A 6,451-nucleotide genomic window follows, 5' to 3' on the forward strand; every position below is an offset into this window, starting at 1 on the left:
AAGCTGCTCTGTCTAGTCTGGTAGCCACTAGACACAGGGAGCTATTTAAACTTAAATGTAAATAAAATTCAGTTCCTCAGTCTCACTCAGCACATCTTAAGTGCCAACAGAGACATGTAGGCTGGTGACTACCTGACTGGACACTGCAAACGTATAGAACGTTTCTGTCATCACAGAGTTCCACTGGACAGTGCTGGTAAGTATTTGAAGATGAAAAAGTCATAGCCCATAATTCTTTTTCAATTACAAGACATACCAGTGTGTTCCATCACTATATAATAACTTACCAAAAGGGAAACATTCTTTTTTTTTAAATGTCTAGGATAGCCTCCTACTTAAAGTAGCAAAGTGGGAAAACCAGAAATTTGGATTTGCTGGTAGTGACTCACTCCTTTACCGTCAGATGGAATCTGATACAAGGTGTGATGGTGGATGCCGGCTTACCTGCTGCCACACCGGGCTGGGCCTCCAGGACGCGGTGCAGATGTCACCCGCAGCGTAGACATCAGAGAGAGACGTGTGCATGTGAGCATCCACCTTCAGGCCTCCGTCTTCTCCTAGATCAAACTAAACAGGGTTCCTGATAAGCATATGTGGGAAGAAAAATGAAAGAGGTCTTTTCTGTTCTAAAGTAAAAGAACAAGTCAAATTTTTACACCTCGGTATGCTGATCTTCGGTGAGAGAGTAAAAAACAGCTGCCAACTTTAGACAACTCAGCTGAATTTCCAGGGAATCAAAATCCTACTAGGACAGCCCAACTAAAAAATTCTTAGACTTTTAAGATCAAGAACACTCAGTAACCATATGATTACCCCACTCATAATTACAATATTACTCAGTTTTCTGAGCTTCAAATGCTAAAAGGCAGAAAATATAAGATAGTTTCTCTAAAAGAATCATTTGTAAGATTTTATAGGTGTCTGTCTCATCAACCTTTAGACAAGTGAACTGTGCATTATGTCCCATTTATGAGGACACTGATGCTGGGACGTTTACTGCTTAAGGACTTAAGGCAATACGAAATACTGTAAATCAAAACATGACTGTAAACGAAATTGTTTTCAGCTTCCTTAAGTTACAGTTTTACACTAAGACAATGAACAGTTAAAAATAATCATAGCAGGACAAAAAATTTCACCTTACATTGTTGCCACAGAGAAAAGGTTCTATATTTGGTGTTAACTCCTAGCACTGACAATGAAATCACAGCCGTTTTTCTTTTCATTAGTCAATTCCACATATATATACCTCTTAAAAAAAGAACCACAAAACAAAAACAAAAAAAAACCCTTTAATCTCAAATGTAATCACCTTCAGCTGTCCATAGAATTATGTGATAATGCCTAGAAGAAAGAAAGAAGGCAGGAGAGGACTTTAAAACAACACTCCTTAAGGGGCACCTGGCCTTCTCAGTTAATAGAGCATGCGACTCTTGATCTCATTTTGAGTTCTAGCCCCAGGTTGGATGTAGAATTTACTTTAAAAAAAAAAAGGACCCATGACAGACCCTGGGAAACAAACTGAGGGTTACAGAAGGGAGGGGGGTAGGGGGATGGGGTAGCCGGGTGATGGGTACTGAGGAGGGCACCTGGGATAAGCACTGGGTGTTATATGCAACTAATAAATCGTTGAACATTACGTCAAAAACTAATGATGTACTATATGTTGGCTAATTCAACATTAAAAAAAACCCTTAATTTTTATAAGGCACATTTGCTAAAACAATTACAATGTAATCAACATTATCTCCTTGTTTTGGGTATGACAAAATTATGACATTCTAAACATTTTTCCTTCAAATTTAGACACAGAACTTCTAACAAAGTAAATTTAAATTGATAATCACTTTATAAATTATTTCTTTAAAAATACTAATACATTATACTCCACTGAGAGTTTAGTCCAACGAGATAACTCACTTTTCAATGTTTTCCCCTTACTACTCATATTCAAACTCTAACACTACCTTTTCCCATGGAAACATTCAAAGAATTCAAAAACAGTGGAATATCTCATATGCTAGTTCGGCTGAGTGTATTTCTTCCAATGGTGATAGTTCTCACAGAAAGTGTGGAATAGGAATTAGTCTGTTTCTTAATCCCAAATTTATAGATTTTTAATCTGTTTGATTTGGGGGAAGTCACTTCACCTCTGAGAGCATAAAGGTTTTTTTGGTTTAGATTTGTTTTGATCTGCAAGATACTCTGATTGACTCACAGAGCTGTGGTGGTCATAGCACCGTGAGTCCCATGTATTAGGAAACTTGAAGACTAAGTAATGAAAAGGAAATGACTTATTAAGTAATGGTTTCATTTTTACTTTTTATGTTTAAATTTCATATGGAAATCTTAAGTTTTTTAATATAGGAAGACTAAGTAAGTTTTCTTCCTTTTAAATTAGTGGTTATTGTATTTTTTCTTATTTTATTACTTACCTTTATCAGTTGTGACTGACTGATTACAATGGTCTCTGGGAAAAGGCAACGACTTTTTCTTAGAAATTCTAAATTCTTCCTGAAGGTAGATTTTCTTTACTTCACATACAGTTTCGATGTGAATCTTACGAGAAAACTAAAAGCAATGCTGATCACCGTAACACATCCCCCCCAAAATTACAATACACTCGTAGAAACATACAGAAAAATAATTCTTACAATATAAATGGAAACACACTGGATGCCCCAAAATAAGCCTCTCACGATTTTTGTGCATGAAGGGAGTGAGGGAAATCCATTCAGAACTTAAGAGAACAAGTAGTTGCATTGGCAGGTAACACCAAGGGTATACTTTTTAGTATAAGCTTCATTGATAATTTCAAATGCAGTCTTTAAAAATTACAACTGCTAGAGACTATAAAAACCTCTTGAGGGCAGTCTATGCCGACTTACTGTTATATCCAGAACCTTAGGAAAGTGCCAAGTACATAGCAGATAATGTTTACTGAACCAAACTGCTGAAGTTCTCAGGTTAAAAATACTATTAATCTTTGGATCTGAAGATGCAGGAAAAAAATGATTTTGTATAATTTCTATCACAAAAATTAGATATGCCGTGAAGCCAGCTCCCCTCCAAACTACCCAAGGCTGAAAAGAGATCATACACAGTAATGAGGACTCTATATATGCTTCTTACAGTACTTAAATATCACAGCCTTTTACTATTTAAATATAATGTATCTAATAAATAAAATGAGTAAAAGCAAGTCATCTGCTTATCCAATTAGGGTGTTAAATACATATTTTATTTAGAATTCATCTAATAAACTTTGAAATATTATAATGCATGTGAAGTGACCTTTGAGAAAGGATTAATTTAAAATAGGACAGCTATATTCACTGTAGTCCGGGTCTGGAAATCTCTCTGCCTGGGGAACTAAAAAGAAGGGCATGAGTCAGTTTTAGATGAGTGAAATACTTAACTGGTAAGGAACTGGGCCACATGCCATTGGTCCTGTCTGTCCTAGCATTTTGGATTTTAAGTAAAATGACCTAGCAGTTGTTTTGACTTACTTGTAATCAGTCTTTAATGAATGGTTCAAGAATTTAAAATTGCATCTTAGGTTTAATTAGTATATGAACACATACCTCTTTTGTACCTTTAAGATTCAAGCCTTCATGCCAATCAGGTCACAAGGCACTGCCCATATTACCAGCACCAGCTTTGGTTTGTGTTTCCTTTTTCCTTCCTGAAAAGATAAACGCAATTCAAAATTCAAATGATCTAAAAACTGCCAGGCAGAGAAGTATGCTTTTTGTTTTCAAGTTTTTAGGCAATGTTATGATTCTCATATGTTTATACAGCATGACTAAACTAAGTTATGTGTTTTGATCGTTTTATTCATTATTTTAATATTTTGTGATAAACAGTTATAAAATGGATCTTTCAATCAAGTGTTTATTGTATATACAATGTGTTTTTGCATGTTATATACATGGTTAATATGAAAGGTACAATCTATCCGATAAAGTGTTGATATCCAAAACATATACTCATACAACTCAGTAACCAAAAAAAAAAAACCCCAAAAACAAAACAAAAAAACCAACCAAAATAAAAATGGGCAGAGGACCTGACAGACATTTTCCCAAAGACATATAGATGGTAACAGACACATGAAAAGATGCTCAACAACACTAATCATCAGAGAAGTGCAAATCAAATCCACAATGAGATATCACCTTACACCTGTTGGAATGTCTAGAATCAAAAAGACAAGAAATAACAAGTGTTGGTGAGAGTGTGGAGAAACAAGACCCCTTGTGCTCTGCTGCTGAGAATACAAACTGGTACAGCCACTGTGAAAAACAGTATGGAGATTCCTCAAAAAATTATTAGAATGACCAGTAACTCCACTCACGAGTATTTACCCAAAGAAAAAAAACACTAATTCAAAAAGATATGCACCCCTATGTTAACTGTAGCATTATTTATAACAGGCAAGATATGGAAGCAATCCAAGTGTCCATCCATAGGTGAATAAAGATGTGGTATATATGTGTATGGTGTGTGTGTGTGTACTATTATTCAGCCATAAAAAAGCATGGGATCTTGCCATTTGCAACAATATGGATGGACCTAGAGAATATTATGCTATGTGAAATTTAAATCAAAAAAGACAAGTACCCTATGATTTCACTCATATGTGGAATTTAAGAAACAAAATAAAAAAGAGACCAAAAAAACCCAGATTCTTAAATTCAGAGAACTGGTGGTTGCCAGAGGGGACGTGGGTAAGAAGTACGAACCTCCAGTTATAAGTAAGTCACGGGGCTGTAAAGTACAGCACAGGAAAGATAGTCAATAGTACTCTAGTAAGTGTGTACAGTGACAGAGGGTAACTAAGCCTACTGAGGTGACCATGTCATAATGTATAAAAATATTCAATCACTATTGTTGTACACCTAAAACTAATATAATGTATGTCAAATATAATTCAATAAAAAAATTAGCCATCAATTTTTAAAATTTTGTCAATTTTTAGCATCCTCAAAACTTAAAAAATTCTTCTTGAATTTTATAAGCCAAAAGTTAAAAACAAACAAAAAACTCTTTTAAAATAAAAAAACTGAGGTCTGTATTTCTTTTATAACTCACTTGCATTTTTTGTAAAATTACCTTAGGTGCTGTCCAACTGCAGCATGTTTGCAAAGGTGCAGATGGGCTGCTTCATTTAATTCACTAAGTTTCCAGTTTTACTTATACATATTTTTCATGAAAAAAAAAATCCTAGAAAATCTAAGTCATGTAGAATATAGAAATAAATATTATCTATATTCCTATCTCCCCCAACTATAATATTTTGCTCAATGTCCTTATGGCCTTTTTCTATATGGCTTTCATCTGTGAATTAATGAACCAGATGCTATATCTTCAGTTGTATACCTGGTTCTTTTATGTGCAATTCTAGCCCCTGATTTTTCAGCAATGAGCTCTGAAGTCAAGAATTCAGCTGCTCCTGCATCAAAGAACTAAAGTTTCAATTTCCAAAAAGCCAAGAGCTGAGAGTACCACAGATCTTGAAATAGGGAGTCATGGGCCAGACAGGTAACCATATAAATGAGTGAAGCAGGATGGGTATAAACAATAAAAAGTGGTGGGGGCTGTGACTAGAAATCTCTAAAAGTGTGCACTTTAGAGATTTAGAAATCCCTAAAGTATGAAAAAATGTTTTTCAAGATAGTCCATGCTTACCAAACACCTCTATGGGTCACACCTCTCCAGTCACCTGTGTGTGACCCCTTGAGACAGAAAACATTCCCTAAACTCATGTTTGGCAATGACATTTCTGCAGCTATGAATTCCATGAAAGCCAAAAATATAAAGTGGACATTTTCCTTGAAAATATATGAAAACCAATTACATTTATCTTTGAATTTCAGAATACCAAGATGTTTCTAGTCTGCCAATAATCACATGAATCACAGAGCAGTGTTTAAATAGGATTTAAAATATATACTTACACCAGTTCAAGTGCAATGCCGCCATTCCCTATGATCATTATTCTTTGAGCTTTAGTAAGCTGTTTCTGAAATTCCTGTATTAAAAAGAAAAGGAGACAGTGTTCTGTAAGTAGTGGGCAAAACCTGAAGCAAGAAGCTTCAGTGATAATATTCTTAAAATGTAGGAATTTTATCTGATTTACAAAGGAACAAAATAAATCTCTTTCCCACTCTGCCAGGACGGACCCTCCCAATATTACAAATGCTCTCTGTTTCACCCAAGCTGTCTTCATAGCAATGCCTCTGCTGATTTTCCTTGCCTTTTAGGTCAGTACATTTAGAGTAGTTCAGAATTCCAGCAAGCGGCACGACCTCTAGTTCAACACATTCCTAACTCCTTGATCAAATCAATTTACTAACAGGACACTGGTCTGTATCCTACATACAGGGTTATTCCTTTTCGTCTAGTCCTTCAGTTGACACTTTCCCTGGAGTCACTCAACACTCAAAAC

The 6,451-nt window shown here is 35.3% G+C and overlaps 1 long non-coding RNA gene across 2 annotated transcripts; it reads right to left on the minus strand.

Moving 5' to 3' along the window:
• Positions 1-485: 485 nt before the first annotated feature.
• LOC116629623 lies at positions 486-6,082 on the minus strand. 2 transcript variants are annotated; one of them, XR_004298793.1, is made up of 5 exons: positions 5,961-6,082; positions 3,585-3,685; positions 2,436-2,571; positions 1,313-1,344; positions 486-567 (listed from the first exon to the last, which is right to left on the minus strand). It is a non-coding gene; the product is annotated as an uncharacterized LOC116629623 (long non-coding RNA). The 2 variants fall into 2 exon arrangements; XR_004298794.1 differs by lacking the exon at positions 1,313-1,344 and having other exon boundaries at positions 491-567.
• Positions 6,083-6,451: the final 369 nt, after the last annotated feature.

The sequence above is a fragment of the Phoca vitulina genome, unplaced genomic scaffold (assembly GCF_004348235.1).
Source record: "Phoca vitulina isolate PV1807 unplaced genomic scaffold, GSC_HSeal_1.0 scaffold1801, whole genome shotgun sequence".
NCBI lineage: Eukaryota > Metazoa > Chordata > Mammalia > Carnivora > Phocidae > Phoca > Phoca vitulina.